Source organism: Episyrphus balteatus, chromosome 2 (assembly GCF_945859705.1).
Source record: "Episyrphus balteatus chromosome 2, idEpiBalt1.1, whole genome shotgun sequence".
Taxonomy (NCBI): domain Eukaryota; kingdom Metazoa; phylum Arthropoda; class Insecta; order Diptera; family Syrphidae; genus Episyrphus; species Episyrphus balteatus.
In genome coordinates this window covers 107,939,486-107,960,926 of record NC_079135.1, presented here as the reverse complement: position 1 = coordinate 107,960,926, position 21,441 = coordinate 107,939,486, and the positions used below count along the sequence as shown (strand labels likewise).

General features: G+C 30.3%; 1 protein-coding gene across 5 annotated transcripts in view; it reads right to left on the bottom strand.

Annotated features, from left to right (window-relative positions):
- LOC129909904 (leucine-rich repeat-containing protein 24) overlaps positions 1-21,441 on the bottom strand; it is a 310,525-nt gene that overhangs the window by 126,616 nt on the left and 162,468 nt on the right. For all 5 annotated transcript variants that reach the window (XM_055987060.1, XM_055987057.1, XM_055987058.1 and 2 more), the window contains one exon: positions 16,086-16,106. The gene's annotated coding sequence lies outside the window, so the exon portion shown is untranslated. The remainder of the gene's footprint in view (positions 1-16,085; positions 16,107-21,441) is intronic.

Below are 21,441 nucleotides of genomic sequence, written 5' to 3'. Positions count from 1 at the left end.
ATGCTTGAGGTATATTCTTTTGGTCAACTTGAGGATATATGATAGTAAAATTGGTACTAGGGAAAGTACTGGTATAATATGAAATAGCATTGGTTTTCAATTTACAAAAGGACTAGAGTTTTTCGCCTGAAATAAAATGAATCCACTCAAAGGGAAGTATATTTTATTTTTTGATAATGAAAGATATCACATGAAATACCTTCCTCAAAATATATTATGTGGTACTAATTTGTTATTCATTTTAGAATAATGATCAAAGAAAAAATATTATATCACCAGATATTAGGAAACGAAATAGAACTTAATTAAGTTTCAAAATTTTGACTCAAAACTATCTTCAAATTGAATTAATGTTAGGTACTATTTTGGCTTTGAATTTATATTTTCAGTTTTTGAAATTCAACATGGTTGGAAGAATTAAAAGTTAAAAATTTAATTACTTAAAACAAGAAATAAGACGGACACAATCTCGAAATTCTTAACCCAGAAAACCTAGAACCCCGAAAACCAAAAATCCCGAAAACCGGAATTTCTGAAAACCTAAAATTTGGGAAATCAAAAATAACGAAAAATAAGAATCCAAAAAAACTCAAAAACCCAAAATCCTGAAAACTCAAAATCCGAAAACCCAGAACCCCAAAACCAAAAAATAATGAAATCGAAAACCGCGAAAATCCAGAATACCGACACCCAAAATCTTGAGAACCCGGAATTCGGAAAAAATAAAGTTCGGGAAGTCAAAAATCTCAAAAACTAAGAATCCTGAAAACTCCAAATACCGAAAACCCAGAATCCCAAAACTAAAAATCCCGAAACCAAAAACCGGCAAAATTCCCGAAATTGGCACAAATTTGTCATTTCATATAATTTTTCAGGATTCCAATCTTTTCAGGATTTCGGATTTTCTAAACTTTGGTTTTCCCAGATTTAAGGTTATGGGGATTCGGGGTTCTCGGGATTTCGGTTCAAAACTGATGATGCAAGAATTTTTGCTATGGTTAAAAGTAAAAAAAAAAATCGTTTTTCCCCCTAAGTCCTAATATCGGGGAGTAAAATTTCGTTAGAAGTGCAACAAACCCTACAAAACATGATAGGTCTCCTCCAGGGTTTGACTGCTACACCGTGATATCAGTCATAAAATAGATAAGAGAATACATTGAAAGGTGCATCCCAAACACAAATTGCTTATGTTTTAACTGGTTTTTATATATGTGGATATTAGGGTGTCTGTTATTTCCCAAAGTGATGTTTTCGGGGGAGACACCCCCCCCCCCGATCAAAAGTTTAGGACCTAAATAAGGGATATTTAGCAAAAAAAAATTTTTTAGAGGTCATTAACCCGTGCGTCTAGGTTAATACTTTCCCCATACAAATTTGTATGGGAAGTTTTTTACTTTTACATAAAAATTTTTTTCTCTCGAGTTAAACCATCTATTTTTAAAATTTTTGTTTAATTTTTTTTTAAATTCCCCTTTTTAGGTGCTAAACTTTCGATCTGGGGGGTGTCTCCCCCGAAAACATCACTTTGGGAAATAACGGACACCCTAGTGGATATGTATATTCCCTCATAACTTCTCAACTGCTTATCACCGTTCGACAAACGAGGTATCAATGGAAGCGTCTTGCTTATCCGCTGGTTACTGGCTAAGCTATTTTTACTGTACGACGCCCTGTAGAGGTAACATTTATGAACCACCTGGGTTTTAGTTTTTAACTTTATTTTTTTAAGTTTTTATAGATGCGTTTGCGCTGTATACATTTGAAAACACAAAATATTTGTTATAGATTTTTGTGTCTTCATGGCGCTATATTAGCGATTTTTATATAACCTATAACTAGCGGACAAGCAAGGCGCTTCCAACACTACCTCATTTATTAAATTATGATAACCAGTTTAAAAGTTATGATAGAACAAACATGGCCAATGGTACAAATTGTACCGTTTTTAAACTAGTTTTGCAGCCCTTTTACAGGTTAATCTAAATCTATTCACACATTCTTTTTGTTCAATAGAATCATGACTCCAAACATGCCTAACAACAAATAAAATAAATTCAAAAAAAAAAATTAAAATACAGAAGCATCGAGCCTTTTGCATAAATAAACAAGTTGTTAACACTTTGCGTGTCTATAATATAGCTTCGTATATTCTAAACATTCGTCATCGTCACAAAAAATTTACTTGTGCCTTCATAGATTTATTCTCTCTGATGTTAAGAATCACTCTTTGCGCTCATTAACAATTCAAACTTCGTACATTCTTTTTCTCTCAGTCCAGATAGGTACAAAAAAAAAATGCTTCCACACAAAAAAAAGTAAGTGTTTTAAATTTATTTATGTTTTCGTGTTTGTTTGTTTTTGCTTTTTTTGGTATCTAAAAAGAAGATTTATATCGAAGTTTTTGCTTCGGAAATAGAAAAAAAAAAAACAAAGTTTGTAAAGATTAATTCTTATCGACGACAAACACTCACGTTCTGTACTCTCTGTCAAATAAGTGTCAATTGACAAAAGTCTAGCTACCGCACGTGCATTAGAAAAAAAAAAAAAAACATACATGAGGCTCCCTTTTATCTAGCCCTCATAGAAACTGAAGCTTCTATAAAGGTCCTATAGATGTTTATAGAGCGGGGTAAAATTATATTATGATATATATCTCTGGAACCGTTCTAGACACACGACTCGCGTGTAACATTCCAAAATGGGGATTGTAAGCCCCCCTGTGCCATCAGCTAATCGACCGGCGATGACGGACGATTGTCGCATCTGGGCTTCTTCTCCGTTTGAAAGTTGGGGAGGTATCCAACATGAATTATTTAAATTTCAACACCAACTGGGGACAGATTTTTTTCGGCTTTCTTTTTTTTCGTTCGTTCCACCCAGCTTGCTCTGCTCGCCATCGTCAAACCTCATTGTGTCATCGTCTTTCAGTGTCAGCTTTTTAAATTAATTTAATTTTGTCGACGGGCTCCCAAATGTACGCTGCGCTGCTTCATTATTACCCAATTAGGGTGCCAAATGATATACCCATGGCACTCGTCTTCGTCGTCTTCATTTTCCATCTTCTTCAAACCTATACCACCGCTATACCGCCAGCCAGCAAAAGTCAGTGCTGCAGATGGGAGTCTGGATGTGGAATATATCTACTTAACTGTGAATTATACTGACATCATGCAGATTAAGAAAGTTTCGGGTTTGGGAACGACAAAAATGAGATCCGGGTAAAAAAAAAAATATAATAATATCGTAACCGTATTATATTCCCAGATTTAAGTTTTGATTAGCAACAGGAAGTGGGCGCACACGGGTTTGCGAGGAAAGTTTTTTTTTTCTTGGCATGAATGGGGGAGAAAACCTCCGCTCTCTCGGTGTTTTGAGCAGCAAGTTATAAATCTTTTGGGAAAGAAATTGCAACTTTTATTTAAATTTTTTTTTAACTCCCTAGGTGAGTTTCAGAATTTGTTTTCATTTTTTTTAACAGTTTTTTTTATTTTTAGATGATTTTAAGTTGGAAAGTGTAGGAAGGTTGAATAAAATGCAAGGTGTATAATAGGTAGCTTCCATAACTTTTTTTTTTCCATTTTTTTTTCTTTCATCAATGTTGGTTACATTTTTCCGGAAAATGTTGATTAGGGAATACGCGCGGAAAGTATAAAATATATACAAGACAAAATGAATGGAAGAAGAAGACAAAATGATATCAGTTGTATTTAAGGACTAAAAAAAAAAAAATAATAAGCAAGAAAGGACACCAAGTGACTAGGAAAATGTTTGAGTTCATGGTAGTGTGAAATTAATCTGCCTAATGAAGTCGTTTTTTTTTTTGTTTGTAGCTTGACAGCTACATCAGAAAAGATTTTTATCAGCATTTTTCTTTATGCAGGATTAAAGTAAAGTTATCAAGTTGATGTATGTTTAAGTTTCTTCTATTTAATTTTATGTAAGTAAACAGGGGCATTTTTTATCGATGATTAAAAGGACTCTTGATAAAAGGAGCTTGGTTATTTAAGTAAAACCTTAATATTTAGCCGACTTTGGGTCTCGCAAGTCCGTATGTCTATCTGTCTGTATATAAGAAACTACAGCCTAAACGGACTAACATCAAACTTGATATGAAGCGGTTTTTGGCGACTCTCTAAAGGGGTTTTGGAATTAATTTTTTTGGACCAAAAATAATAATTACCTACTGTCATAAATTGATTTCAAAAAAAAATCGAAATCAGCTCTAACGATTTTGTTACAAAAAAATTCATGTGCAAGTTTTGAAACAAGTTCTATTTTTATGCAATTTTTTTTCGAAAATCATTATTAACAGTACCTGCCATAGAACCTTTCTTTTTAAATATGATTTTCTTCCAAACAATAAATTCGATTTCAATGAGTTATTATGCAAAAGCATTATTTGTATCATTTTAATAATATAAATTTAAAAAATAAAATTTTGAAAAAATTAATTTTTGGATTAAAAAAATTTATTTTTTGAAAAATCGAAGGGAAATTTTTTGAAATTTTAGCTTTTGATGTTGATTAATAATAACACTGTGTTCGAAAATAGAACTTTTTTTTCCGACAGAGGGCTCTCATATCTACTAAAGATAATTCGAGTATGCTGAACACGATGGCGTTCTTAGTTTTTCTGGATTAGGTCAAATAAGAAAGATTTTTGCGTTTGAAATTTTGTTTGCACATGCCAAAACTGAGGGTATAAAACACCATATATTTTCCAATTTTTGATTTTTTATCGATGAAAAATGATGGAAAATCTATTTTTTCGCAAGTATTATTCGTAAAAGAAGTTATTTGAAAAAAAAATCTGCCGAATGACATTTAAAATCATTATTTTATGGCAAAAAAACGTCGATTTTTCTTCAATTTTTCTAATATTTTTCGTATTACTTAAATTTAAATGCAGCACTCGGTGGCAACGATTTGATGTTGTATTTCAGGATAGAATATGGCTTTGTTTACAAATACGAATAGGCAGTTCCTACCTATCTACAATATTGGTTAAGCTTAAGAGTGAAAAAGTAGCAGTAAAACACTGTTTTTTTTTTTTATTTTTAAGTTTATAAAATAAAAAAATTACAAAAAGTTTAAATGCAATACATATGAAGGGGAAGTGGGGGCAAAACGCCCATGGGCTCAAGTAGCATAAAAACCCGCTTAAGAGAAACCCTCTTTAGAGAAAAAACCGCTTATCTGAAACACGTTTCTGATCTTTAAATATTTTCTTCAGTTAAAGGGGGACTGTGACAAATATATTATGTGTTGTGTATGTAAGCTCATATAATGCAGATGGAAGTAATAGTAAATATGTTTTAATTTTAAAACAAATTGAAAGAAAAATGATTTTTTGAACTTAAACAAAAATTAAATAAAAATATTGATACCATGCCTGATTTTTTAAATAAATATCTACATCTACATATGTATAATATTCCAGAGTACTAACACATACAAGGTGTGTACAAAAAAATGTTGAGTTTTCGCATACATTTGTACCTTTATAGTTAAAAAATGTAAGAAAAATTCAAGAAAAATCGCCGTTTTTTTGCCAAAAAATAATGATTTAAATAGTTATTCGACAGATTTTTTTTCAAATAACTTTTTTTACGAATAATACTTCAAAAAAATAGATTTTCCATCATTTTTTTTATCGATAAAAATCAAAAATTGGAAAATATATGGTGTTTTATACCCTCAGTTTTGGCATGTGCAAACAAAATTTCAAACGCAAAAATCTTTCTTATTTGACCTAATCCAGAAAAACTAAGAACGCCATCGTGTTCTGCATACTCGAATTATCTTTAGTAGACATAAGAGCCCTCTGTCGGTTTTTTGAACTATCACAGTGTAATTAAACATTAATTAAACATAAACATTATTTTTTTTCTAAAATTATTTTATTTTTTTGTTTTCAAAATTCAAACTGCAATCGTTTGTCACTTTCGAGACAACCATTTAGAAGATAATAAAAAAAAAAAAAAACAAATTTCGAGTAATTCAACGACAAAAGTTTTAAGTTTTGAAAAAGACCTTTTGGGTCATAAAAAATAATTTCAAATTTTGTTTTGAATATTTTTCTTTTTACTTGCTCTATAGGGCAAGTATTGGTTTCGTGTAGAAAAAAAAATTGAGGTTTTAATCAAAACCAACATTACGATGATGGAGAATATCAAAAAAGTGGTTTTCGTCATGCCGTCCGTAGGTCTGTGCGTGTGTGCGTCTGTGCGTCCATCTGTACATCGAGCTAGGGCCTAAACGGATGGATGGATTTTCTTGAAACTTGGTACAGATGCTTTTTACGCTATTCCCTTGACCCGTTTTTTTTTTTATTTTTTTAATATCGCCTTTTCAACGTATATCTCCCATATAACATTTTCGAGGTATTGCAACTTTCTCGAAAACGGCTTAAACGATTTTGATCAAATTTGGTATACGTAATAGACTTATTGATTCTAACAAAACTGCGTTTTTAGTTTTTCTCAAAAAAATGCGGAGAACGGAAATATGGCGTTGCCGTTTTTCAAAAATTGACATATTTTTTAAGTTCATAAATTTCATCACAGCATAAGTCAATTTTTTATTAAAAATTTATAGACATCATTTTGAAGTATAAAATATAAAAAAAAAAATTTTTAAAAACATTTTTGAAAAAAAAAAATTGAATTTAATTTTTAAACTTTCGATTTTTTTTTTTGATTTTTTTTTTGTCGACACTAAACAAAATCTTTAATTTTCAATAGATATTTAAGATAAAGATACTGTGAACTACGAGAGCAAGTACGTGCGACCCAGTCGTGCATTTTATTACCCATAAATTCAAACATTTTTATCAAAAAAATTAATAAAAAAAAACATTTAGCATTCTGTTAAAGATTATGATCATTTAAAGTCAAAATCATGACTCTATAATCTTTTTTATAAAAATTCAATCGATTGAACAATGAATTGAATCGAAAATTTGTGGGGTTTTGTGGGCATATTAAACTGTAAAAGGCACACTCAGTATTACTGGGTTTCTCGATATTTCCAACTCAGCGCTTGACTATCTCAAAAGCTACCAAAAGCCCATTTTCTTGAGTTTTCAAGTTAATGTAAAGAATATTTTTGTTTTTTGTTTTGTTTTTTTTTTTTTTTTTTTTACCATGCCTGATTTTAGGGGGAAATTTATTCAAAATCATTCTTATTTTTCTTGTGCAATCAGCGGTTGCTGACATATTGATTGATGGTTAAAGACAAAAAGATCCAAATCCATTACTACTTTCGATTTCTTAGCAAAAAGTAATCGAGTATTGAACTTTCAAAAAAGCAAATCTAAGCTGAAGGAACAAGTTATCCGATCTATGAGAAGTCGTTAAAAGTTGGAGAAAAAAATTTTTTCCAGAGAAAAAAAAACTGTAAAAATTTCGAGAATAGAATTTTTCGGTATTCATTGGGATTGAGCGTAACACGTTGCTTGAAAAATTTGTTCATCTGAAAGATCTATAACCTAGAAAGTTTCAGCTTTAATAGTTTTATTTTTTTTTTTAAATTTAAGTAAATACTACCATTTTTAAGAGAAATACAGTCAGAATACAGAACAGAATTTGTACCGGAAACTTCAAAAACACCTAAAATTTAAAAAAAATCTTTTTTTAAAGCGTGCATAATAATAAATTATTCTGCCAAAATAATGTCTTCCTAACCTACTGGTTTGTACGACTTGTTTCTTGCCCAGTCCATATAAACTTATGGCAGCTAGCTATAGCGTAGCGCAATAAGTCAAAGAGCATTAATATTTATGAGAATATTATATTCATAGCCAAGAGCGTAATATGCCAAAACAACAAATTATTTGCCTACACTAAACATCCTCCAAGCACTTAACACAATCAAAAGCACTAATTAGTGTGACTGACTATCAATTCAGATGCATCTGATGGACGATTATATTCTCAAAAAAATTGTGTTCAGAAAAAAGAAAGAAAACAAAATAAATTTCAATATTGAATGTGTCTAGAGTCTAGACGCGGGATACCATATGTTAATGGTACATTCATTAATCGATAATCCTTGGTTTTTGACGTTTTTATCGTTTATTGTGATTCGAAAAAATATAAAGAAACACGCATGAGGTTAATAGACCAAAACAAAACCGCACAGCTTTTGTTTTTTTTAAGGACATTAAAGGTAACCATAACACAATTCGTTTATTGGAATCGATAAAGACTTCGTTAAAAATGAAAGGCACATAAAACAACCAAACTTTTTTGGAGAATAACATTTTTGCGAGGCCTAAAATTTCAAACACCCGCTACTAAACAAAGAGTAAGAAAAAATCGAAATTAAAAAACGAAACTAAAAAAAGTTACATACATTATATCCCTTTAACTTTGCCTCACAGCAGACTTTCCTTGATTCTAAACCACGTACGTTTGCTAGCTAGCTAGTCCCCTTCGCCATCGTCGTCATCATCGTCATTATTTACACGAACAAACATGGGCAATCTTCAGATATCCAATATGCAATCAAACTTATCAAGTTTTCACCCTTCGGGAATACAAATTAGCTTATAGGAGGATATATCGATGGGGTTTCAATCGCAACTTTTATACTTCTTTTCTATAATACCTAACCGATGAAAGACAGAGGGAACACGCAAACCCCATAAGTACCTTATACCCACACCATCCTACCAACAGACATTGAACATACAAAGGAAAAAATAATATAACGAAGGCATTGGGCTAGTGAAACCGAAACGTGGGTATAACCTTGACATGATGGACATATTGGACATGGTTTTCTTTTTGTTTATGTACGAGTACGACGAGTATATACAGTATGCGCCGCAGTGCCAGTGCGATAAAAGTGAACGAAGAGGACGTTCTAATATAAATAAATAATTTTTGCAATCGCAATCGTAAAAGATTTCAGAATAAATCCGAAAAGAAAAGGGGGGAACGAACGAACTTTTGTTGAACATGAAGACGAAGTTGGAGACGAAGACGGAGACGGAGACGGTAACGTGACGGACAGACACGTCTTTTTGTGGCCTAATGAGGTGGGAAACCATAAGAAAAACGTGGTTTTTATATCGCCTTGGGAGGTGATACTTGGTTATACTTTATGGATGACTTTATACTTCTCTTTATACACAAACAAACATACGAGAATAATATTGATTTTTTATGGCAACATAAATAATTGGACTTGAAGTTTGTGCCAGAAACTTTTCTTTTTTTCACTCTCTTTGGTTTTTGGGGATACCTACTTTTGTGAGAGTGTTTTTAGGGTTGTTAGATGTGTGAGGATAGTGATAATAGTGTGTCTTTAATATTTGGAGAATTGAGAAGATTGAAGAAGAAAGAACTAAATAGGACAAAATTGACAGGTGAACTTTGGAATTACATTTTGTTTAAATAAAACTGCTTACTTATTATTTAACGTTTCCTACCAAAGTTATCGTTAAGTAAAATATCTGCCAGAATTCATAGTGGTATAATTGTTTTGCTTTACGAATAGAACTCAAGGTGGACAAACAACAGAAATTTAAATTTTTGAAAAAAATTTTTTTTTTTAATTTTTCGGTACAAATTTTTTTTATAAATATCTCCTAAACGTATGGTGGAAAAACGATGATTTTTGGTTTGTATCCATTTCTCTAGTTGTACAAATGATTGCCGTTTGAATTTTTGAAGAAAAGGTAATTTTTGGGGATTTTAGAGACTAATTTTCAGTAGGTACACTGTGGTGTATGCGTAACTTTTTTTTTCATTTTGGAAATTTATTTTTTGAATAAAAAAGGGGGACAAACGATGGCCGTTTGAATTTTTGAAAAAATATTTTTTGGGGATTTTAAAAAAATGATATTTTGTATGAGAGTTGTTATAAAATTTTTGGAGGGTGGATAAACGATTTTTTTTAGAATATGTAAGGAACTCGAGGTGAAAAAACGACCGCAGTTTAAATTGTTTTTTGAAAAAAAAAAAATTGTTTTTTGGGGGAATTTCAATTTTTCAGTGCAAATATTGTTTTTTGAATATTTCCTAAACGGAGGGTTGAAAAACGATAAAATTTAGTATGTATGTATGTATGTCGAACTCGAGGTGAACAAACGATTGCAGGTTTTGTACGTCTTTCTCAAATTTGAGCGTTTAAGACGATTTTTCATTTTTCAGACTTCCTATAAAAAAAAAGAATTTGCTCTAAAATTTTTTTGAAGGACAAACGAAAATTTTGGGTAGACAAACATGGACAAACGGTGGAAAAACGAGCTATACAAGTTTGGTTAAAAAATTTTGATGTTGCAGTTCTGGCTTCACGGAAATGACAAGGAACCTGGGTTATACTTACATGCCTTATTTTTAATAATTTAATAGAAAATCTTTTATTTTTTAAACTATTTTCGTCTTAAATTATTCACCACGGATAACCACGGATCACCGCAAACCACACTACGCTGATACCAGTCTATGATAAGCAGGCGCGGATCTAGAAATTTGGTTTGGAGGGGGTCATAGGACTAAAAAAACTTACTTCCAAGATAATCAAAAATAATGGTCAAGTGCTCAAAATACATATATGCTTAATTTTATCTAACATACAAAATTCTATCCAAATTCTAAGATCAAATGTATTTTCGAGAGGATTTTGTTTCGGAGCTTAAATTAAGCTCAATAGTATGTCAAATATGTTTTTAAAAACATACATACAAAATTAAAAAAATACGATTCAAAATATAGTTGGCATACCATTTGTTGTAATTGTTATTTCACACTACATAACGCCGTGTGTGAATTGGGTTAAATATTTAGCCGAGGTTAAATTTTTGACAATACATTTTTGAATAAACAAAAAATTTCAGCTGTCAAATTTTTTTGTTCAGAGGATAAATTATTTGCAGAAGGATTAATGTTTTTTTTAATAAATAATCAAAAACTGAAAATAAAGAAAGAAAATTGGGAAAGTAATGCAACATTATGAGTGTGTATTATTTCAATATATTTCACTTTAGCTGTTTTTTATTTTCCTCGTGATCCAGATCAGATTGTTTTTATTAGCTTTACAACAAAAGCAGGATTTTGTTTTGTTATTGTTTCGCAAATAAATACAAGATGTGCCCCAATTCTCACAGCTAAATAAAGCCCAAGATAAATTTTTATTCAACAGACATAGATACAAATGTCAAAAACTTATCCTCGGCTAAATATTTAACCAAATTAAAACTAAGATTTGAAAAAAATATCCCGTTTTCGTAAATTGATATTTAAAAAATAAATACATATATTTTTCCTAAATCAAAAAAATACATTTTTCTATATTAAATTTTTAATTAATACAATCAAAGCTTTTGTTAAAAAAAATCTGTTGAAACTATTGAAGTTGTCATTTTAAACAAAGTTAGAAGGTAATAACCGTTCTACACTGTGTGAAACTTCAAACTAGTTAAAATAAACGGAAACCACTTTGATTTAAATGTTTTTCCGAATGATTTTGCGTTGAAGACCATAATTTAAAATTTTTTTTTCTCTTTCGTTTGGTCCTATCGCCATAGCTCTAGCGGATCTCCTGCCGTTAGAAATAATTCGGTACAAAGGGTTTAAGTCAGTAATTTTAATTAATTTTTAATTTTTAAATAACAAAATTGATCCTAAGGCGTTAAGTCAAGAGGGAGACAGAAAACGAAAAACCATTTTTCTATAGTATTATATTATTTCAAAAAGAATTCTCACATTTGGTAACTATTCACATTGAAAATTCCAACTTTCTTTTATAAATTAAACTTTGTTATCAATGTAAAAAAAGATTTTTCTTCACTCAACACCTTTGGATTCGATTTATCAATGTTTCCAAGAGCGATGTTTTCAGCATCATTATTTTTTTGCGAAAACATCAAAACATAAATGTTTTTTTCTATAAAAAAATACCGAGTAAAAATAGTATATTTATATGTTTAATTTGCATTTTAGAAATGTGATCTTTGAAAGCAAAAGCTTTAAAAAGAAAAAAAATACAAATTAAAAAAAAATATGTGTAGGATGAAATAAATTTCCTCCACACAGGTTTGTTAAAAAGAAAAGCGTATTTCTTCATAAATCAAAATATGAAATTAAGTTTTTGCGATTAGTTATGATAGATCGTTCGTGAATCGAGATACAAGTAATCATGTAAAAGTTATTATATCATGGCAAATTATATGATATGATTTTCGGCTTTTGAACGTTCTCATTAAAAAAATGTGTAAAAAACCAAAAATTTTTTACATGCCCTCATTATATATTTACAACTAAAAACGACTTCTTCCTAGTATACCCTACCCATGAATCATTTCCATCAATAACAATAAAGAAACCCTTCATATGGTTTAAAAGCTCGTTTCCACCTTTTGCCTCATAGTTTTCTGTTTTTCACCTCAGGTTTTTGGGGAGGGGGGGGGGTCATGACCCCCACGACCCCCCCCCCCCCCCCCCTAGATCCGCCACTGATGATAAGGGGTTGGGGTCGAAATTCTGTATGTGCAAAATTTCGGATTCCAAAATACTGCATTCCAAAATTCTGTATTTTAAAATGCTGTAAATTCAAAATTCTGTATTCTAAAATTCTGTAAATACAAAATTCTGGATTTCAAAATTCTGCATTGCTAAATTCTGTAAATGATAAAAGAAAAATTGTTTTGATAATGAAAAAATGTGCGCACTTTTTTTCATTATCAAAACAATTTTTCTATAACCCGTTCCATATGATAAGCTCAAAACTGCCATGTATTCACGCCTGCTGCATTTAATGCGAATTTTAATTTACTTCGGTACTTTCAAATCGCTTGGTGTTTTAAAGAGAAATTAATTCTAATCAATATTTTTGCAAAAATATGTTTGATATAACAGCTTATTGGATTCACATCTAAAATGAACCAAACACGGACAAAAAACTAAAATTAATGATATTTTACCACAGTTGACACATTTTAAACAATTTCGGTTTCCTGTTAATAAAATTGAAATTTTTCATTTAAAAATATCAAAATATTAGCTCCTTTTCTGATGAAAAAGGCCGTCCTAAATAAACACAAACATCAACAATTTTAGTTCATCATTAAAACGTGTCACAGAATATAATTTCAAACTCACACAAAACACAAAAACAGAAAATCAATTAAATTTCAAAATTAAACCACTACACAACGTTGACAGCAGACTGGCACCAAAATACAAAACCAACCACACCCGTCTGTCACCAAAAAATAAAAAAAAAAATATTCAAATTTCCATATAAAGACTGTTGCTCTCCATTACAAAATCACAATCAAAATCACTATCACCCGAGGGGATATATGTCCCCATATCAAAATGAAAAAGATACACAAAGAACCAAAAATAGTTATACATACATATTTTGAGCATATACATATCCAGGTCAAAGTCATCCTAATGGTGTGTCCCACAAAGATTTACCCATCAAGGACACACAAAAAAAAAAAAATCCATCCCTTTTTTTTTCATCAGAATATTTTAATTGCGATAACATCCGGTCGGTTATTACCAAAAATTCACAGAAGCTTTCCGCTCTTTTTGCAAAAATCCCCAACAGAATTTCAAAATTAAATTTTGTATTTGATTGATGGTGGTTATGGTTTTTTGACGTGGGCATGTCAAAAATGGAAGTAAGCTCCTTCACTTATACTACAGTTAACATTAGCGCCTTCAAACAATGTTTTTAAGCGATTTGTGGTGAAATTTGTGGGAGCTACCACCTCCCACCGGAAAGAAAAAGATGTTTTCTGGCTTTGTTACACTGTGTTGAAGAAAATTAATTATTTTTATGTTGCGGATCGAGTCGAAAGTCCCCCATCATCATCATCATCGTTTTAAGGTGTTTTCTCATAATGAATAGAAATCGTTAATTTTATACCTGCCTCCTTCTGTCACAATATCCTCTCTCACTCACCTTACAAATGCAAAGAAAAACCTTTAGAGAGATAAATCTTTTGATTGTGTACATTTATACTTTTTTTTCAAGTCCTGGGTATCGTGTCGCGACCCACAGTAAAACACGACTCTATATTGCCAGTTCACCTGGGCAGCAGCATCAAATTAACATTTCTTTCAAAAGAGGCAAAAAATAAGGATATTCTGCTGTGATGACTGAGGAGAGTTGGGGGTCATCACTTGACCCTTTTTCTTTGGCTTTTCTTTGCTTTATACCCGCAGGAGCAGCACTAGCAACAGCGACACGGTAATTTATTCAAATAAAAACATCTTTATAAAGAGATAAAAGGGACAAATCTTAAATTAAGTTACCTGCGCTAGAGAAGAGAAGACATGATTTTTTACAAAGGCATATACCCAGTTGGTTTAAGGGCAGAAGTTTGGGTTGCAGGGTCTTGCTTAGTAATAATTCAAATGAACTCAATTCAATTGAAATTAAGTCAAATTAACTCAACTCAACTGAATTTAGCTAAACTATACTCAACTGAATTTATTTCAAATAAACTTAACACAACTCAACTTAATTCAGCTCAACTCAACTCAACTCATTTCAACTCAACTCAACTCATCTTAACTCATCTTAACTCATTTTAACTCATCTTAACTCAACTCATCTTAACTCATCCCAACTCCCAAACTAACAAAAGTTATAAAAGTGAGGGCATGATCAGCTGATATTTTAATGAGTACACTTCTTAGTTAGGACAACTTAACTCATATAAACTCAACACAGGACAACTCAACTTTTTTTTTTGGTGAAGGTCTTCATGCGTTTCAATGACTGTTAATAAAGTAAAACAAAGGATTCTGACATTTCAACTCATTGTTTTCGATCAGAATTCTGGAGAAAGTGGATAAGGGTACGTTTTGGGAGTTGAGTTTAATTTAAGAGTCCTTATAATTTGCCCTTATATGAGCATTCATAAATTATCTTGAAGTAAAAAAGGATAGAACCAAACATTTTTTTTTTCAATCTTAGGGAAAAAAAAATTGCGTTGTGGTAGCACAAATATTTGTTGTCCCATAATATTTTCTTCCTCTAAAAGAGACATTTGATTTGAAATGTTTCTATGGAAAGATATTTTAAACACCTTCCAGTGTCCTTTTTTTTCTGAGAAAATGAATTAAAAAAAAAAAACAACAAAGTACACATACCACAAATTTGTGTGGTGTAAAAAAAAAAACTTTAAAGGAGGAAAGAATTTTGTATGGTAATTTGTGAAAAAGTTTTTCCATTTCCAAATTTTTCAAAAAGAAAGAAAGAGGGGTATCAAAATGTTAAAATGAATAAGTCAGTAGGTTCATTTAATGGATTTCAATTTTTATAAGAGAAACTTTATTTCTAAATATACCCTATATGGAAATAGCAGTTTTACAGTTTTGTTGACATGAATTTCATAAGAAATAGTTTGAAAAGATTTATTTTGAGAAACCTTTTTTTTATTAGACACATATGAGGTCGTTTAAATAATTACATAAATTATTTAGATGTCAGAAGAAAGGGAAAGCATATAGGACAGAACTTTAGTTGGTTAACAATTTTAAAGGTAAACAACTTAACCTACTGAAAAGTTTATTTTGAATTTGAATTGGTGGTGTTACAAACTGCTGATTCACCCTTATACAATTTCGGTAATGCAATATAGAGTTGCCTTAAACCCAAACTTTTAAAATTATAGTTGGTTTTTGAAAAAAAAATTGAACATGTTTTTTTTTTTTGTTAGTAAATTTTACAAAATAGAACTTATGACTCAGTCGTAACTAACTAACAATAACTGTTTTAAATATTTAAATACTATATAAAAATATTCTGTAAGAAAATTATTTTTACTGATGGTCTATATCAACCAATGTTGTATTTTTCAAAAAATAAAAAACGCCATAAAAACATTTACAAACATCAACTGGTTTTATACGATTTTGTTGTCTGAACATTATAAAAAAAATGTTTAAAAAAAAAGCGTATACGCCACAGTGACCTAATAGGTTTTAAACTTTATAAATTTATTTAAAATTATATAAATTTGTGACAAATAATGACGGGGTCTATAATTTATTTCAATGTAACTAAATAAGTAAAATCATTCAGAGCTCTTGTAGCATTTAAGATCGACTTACCCTTATTTCAAAGACAGTATTCTGAAAAAAAAAGAAAAAAAAACTATTAAATTATTTAGAAAAACTGTTTTTTTTATTTATCAATATGTCAAAAATGTTTTGCAACAATATTGCAAATGTGAAATAACACAGAGTTAAAGTGTAAGTCGCAATTTTATTATTTCTTTGTAATGACTAACAAAGTAACGCTAAGTTTGGCGTCACGTATTTTGTAAACATTAAATTGCCTCATATGGAAAATTTACTCAATTCAAAACAAAGGTACCTAATAATAATAATTTAATACCGAATGCAATTTAAATGAGATCATCACTTGCAACCGCATTTTGTTCAGTTAATAATACAAATATACTTAACCAGGTTATACATTTTGTAATTCTTGTTTAGGGGGAATTTATAAATTTTTGTATGAGTAAACTAGCAAAAAAGGTTAAATCTCTGCAAAATAAACAGAAAATTAATGATGATGAAGAATGTGTAATGTATATTAGACTGTCCCGTATCGAAGTTATTCAACTTTAAAATATATAATGTAATTTTTTCTTAATTTTTTTTCAATTTTTCAACGAAACTATTAGATTTTTCAAAAAATTTGGCAAACTTTTCGAATATTTGTATTCTATTTTTCAACTAAGAATTAGGTATTTTAATTAATTTTTCGCGTCGGTTTTTTTTTTTTAATTTTATAAATGCAATTTTGTAGAGCGTTTAATTTTATACAAGAAAATGATTAAATCTAGCCTTTTTGATAAACCGTTACAAAGTTATAAAATTCCAAACTCAAAAACACAATCTTCCCCATGTAAATCATATGGGAAATAGAAATTTGCGATGCGGCGGTAGGGGAAGTACGTCCAATATGACACACCATAAGCTTTTTCGTCAATAAAATAATACCCGTGGTGTATAACACAATCTTTGCATTTTTTATTCATTCTTTATAATATTAGGAACATTTTGTAGTACTTTTTGTATTAAAAGAATAAAAAATTTAAATAAATTAAAACTTTGAAAAAAAAGTATCGAAATTCATTTTGTCCATATCGTATGGACAAAATGACAAAGGTCATATGGACAAAACGACATATGACATTTTATATGCAAAAATACAAAAATTAGTTGGCAAGTGTAGATTTTCAAAGGAAAGCTTACTTGAATCCACCTAATGCTTTTATATAGGACTTAAAAAATTTGTTGGTGTCCAATATGCTTCACCTTAATGTAGCCTGCGGGACAACGAATGTTTTTGATCTTGCAAACCCGCTTCAATGGCCCCCGCATCGCCTGAACCATGATTGGCGGTCGGAAGTTCGCTTATACCCTATTGACATATTAAAAGTTAAAATTTAAAAAAACAACAACAATTTCTATGAAGTTGAAGGTATGTCATTTTGTCCATATCGTAGTTTTGAAACATTTTTATACAAAACACTGTTTTAAACCCTGTTTTCATAAAATATATTAATAAGTTTTGAACTTTAAATTGTAAACTGTTGCTTAGGGTGGGTCAAAAAAATCGAAATTCTTTTTTTTTTAATTGGTACTCCGAAAAATCGATTGCTAGACCCCTCTAGAATATACACACCAAATATGAGCTCTTTATATTAATAGGAAGGTCCTCCGCTTTGCAATTTTCCATTTTTACATCTAGCTTCTACTAAAAAAAAATAATTTTTTTATTAATTGACTTTTTAGCAAATTTCTTTTCATATTCTTGTAGGAAATTGAACGCTCTACAAAAAAGGCCTTATACACTTTTTTCGTTTATTTAACTGTTGAATAGATATTTGAGGTCCAAAAATCGAGAAAATCTTTAAAAATTCGTTTTTTGTTCTTAATTTTGTAACAAATTGAAAAATTATAATGATCAAACGCGCAAGACATATTCTTGATGGAAATTGATTGTTCCACAAAAAAGGTCTTATTAACTTTTTTCATTAATCTAACCATTCTAAAGATATTTGAGGTCAAAGTTAAAAAAAAATATAAAAACATTTTATATTTTTAAAAAATTTCTAATTCACTGAAACTTCATTATTTTCAAATTAGCAAGATATATGTATTCTTGTAGGGGCTTAAACGTTCTACAAAAAATTTCTTGGAATGAAATTGATTGCTTTAACTGTTTAAAAGATATTCGTATCCAAACCAATGCTCACTGATTTCAATAGTTTTCTTATGACCCGTATGCATTGCGATATAATCGTTTTAACTCAAATCAGGTGTTGATGCAGATACTCTTACATCAACCTCTTTCAACTTCTCAGTAGTTTCGAACTCGAACTGTACAAAAATTGTAGATTGTTACTTCCAAGAATACTAAATACAAAGAAATTCAAGCATTTTCCAAAAACAGCTCAAGATTTCCCACAGTTCCAAATATCTCTGCTACAAAAGTTATAGAGGAAGAACAAACAAATAAAACCTAGCACATAAGTACGTAAATTTTAATTAAACGCATTCAGAGCAGTAACTATTCCCACGCTAGCAAATATTAGCTTCACGCACAAAACACAAGGCAACAACTGTATACAAAACTATTTCAAAAGCAACAAATTCCTGCACCCTCATGTACCTTTGTATAAAACAACAACAATTCATTACAAAAGACTTTTCTATTTCTCTCTCTATCTAGAGAAAGCCCAGAAAGATTTTACAACTTGGTACACTATTTACACTATACAACTGCAGAATTGTACTCTATTCTACCGCATACACAAAACATCAAACCAAAACACTAACACAAAAGCTCATCTTAATTAAGAAGAATAGAATATTCATTTTACATTTACGTTTACATTTGCACACCCAATTGCATCATCATCAACATCATCATCATCATCATCTAGTTTCTTCACTTCTCGTTCTCCTAGAACTAAACTAAAATTCTATTCAAAAATATAAAATTGAAAGGGTTGGGATTGGAGATGAAAAGGGTGTGCAATGGGAATGGGTACTTTATATTCGTATTCGTAGTTAATTTCAATTAAATCGAAATATAAATGAAAGTATTTTGTTTTCATCTTACTCAATGGGGTGGCTGAAAACGAAGTACATTTAAAAAGGAAATAAGCAAAAACCAAAAGGAAAACTTCGTTTTGTTTGTTGGTATGTACTTGTAGAATGCATTTTCTCAAAATTTTCCACTCACTTTGTTTTAGTTTTTTTTTTTTATTTTTATTTTGTTGTCTTTGTATTTCTATTGAAAAGCACTTCCTCTGTTGTTTGTATACGAATTTAATTCAAGGCAAAAGTGCCTATAGGTAAAAAAAGGAATCACACAAAAAGGTAATGGTAATCAGACTTTTTTGAAAAGGAATCCAAAGAAAAACTTGGGACAGTGGTGGTTGAAGTTCTACCAAAAAATAAAACACTTCAATGACTTTGACAAAAATTGATTGTAGTACAGACAGAAACCTTGGCACAATAGAATTTTTTGTAACAGTGTTACCAGCATTGTTAAAGTTAAGTTTCAAAATTTTAAGATAGTCAGAAGTTTGCTTAAGCGGAAATCAGCAGTTTCCACGCCCCAAATTTTGAAATTTCAAGTTAAGTTAAAGTAACGGAAAGTTCTTCATAGTTTTGAAAACTTATCTGGAAGTTTTAAAGGGTTCTTAATAGTTAATACGATATGCAGGGTTCCTTACTTGGTTGATTAAGAAGCCGCGATTTCGAGATCATTTTCTTATTATGACTGCTGGATATGGAGAACAATCTTTGTGTTCAAAATTTGCACAAGTTTGCACCTAAGAAAAAACAGAGCCATTGAACAAAAAACGACCCTTACATGGATATAAATAGGGCACCTTTAAATAAGATGATGGCCATCTTAAATCCCAACCTCTTTGATCAATACGATTTCCGTTTGAAATAAGTGGAATCCGTTAAAATTCTGTTCATTTTAAAATGGGTAAGCACTTAACTAGTGACCCAACAGTTGAAGGATCGATTTTTTTAATTTAAATTATTTCGATATAAAAATAAGATGATTCCGCTTACAATCTGGAGGCCCAATTCCGTAAGAGTGATTTCCTCTGCGTACACGAAAAAAAGTGTAAATTAACTTGCGAACAAGGACAGAAAAACTTATATTTAAAAAATTTTTCTTAACTTTAAAATTAAGGTTTCCAAAAAATTTTTGGACAAAATTATCGTTGAAGTTGGTTAAGTCGTTTATGAGAGTCAGAAATCAGGAAAATGGTTACATAGCAGATACCGTTAATAACGATTCAAAAAATACCTACTGTAAATGTTCCAAACGGCTAAAGCAATCGATTTCATACCGAGGACCTTTTTTGTAGAACGTTTGAGCCCATACAAAAGTACATCCTGCCTATTTGATAATTATGACTTTTCCGTGAATTAAAAAATTTTGAAAAAAATAAAAAAATGTTTTTATCGCAAATGTTCCGCAATTTGATCGAAAGTGAATTGAAATCACTTTTAAATTTCACGCGAAATGAAATTGCATGTTCTACATTTCGATCGATTTCGAAAACTTCAAAATTGTTTCGAACTGTCAGAAGAATTTTTGTTTTGTTTCTAAAGCAAATAATTCCAAATATATATTTTGTCCAAAAAATTGCAGATTCTTTGAAAAGGGCACAAATTTCACGAACAGAAAAAAAGTGATTTGAATTCGTAAAGAAATTTGCTGAAAGTCGATTGATAAAAAAAATAATTATTTTTTTTAATATAAAGATTGATGTAAAAATCGAAAACAGCGAAGTGGAGGATCTTCCCATTTATTATTAAAAGCTCATATTTGGTGAGTATGTACGTTTTCTCGATTTTTTGGAGTAGGTAGGTATAATAAAAAAAATTATATTCGATTTTTTTTGACCCACCCTAATGTAAAGGAGTTATGTGTATGTAATTTTAACTCTTGCTGCAATTAAATGAATAACAGCAACTTTTGTGTGTGAGAGACTGGAGTTATAAATGTTAATATATGATCCAGCATTCAAAACGTTTACTTCGCTTATAACAACAACAAAATAAACTTTTAAGAATTCACACAAAAATAAGTATATTTTTTTAACACCACACTGTACGATCAGAATTGAAAAACTCAAGGTTAAGATTGCGACTGCAGCTCAATTAGAATTCACAAATAAAATTTCTTATCCAAAACAATTTTAGGGTGTGTTATACTGTTATGAAATGATCATGATTTCTTTATCATAATTTCAATAAAAATAACATTCCAAACAGTTAGTAATTTAATTGTTTATTCCATTTGCATAAATGTTTGTATGAATAGAATATTATGCAAGGCATATCACATCACACAAGTGCGATAGAAGTCTTCTTTGAAGCCGATTTCGCACCTTTAAAATAAGTTAGAACGCTGCAC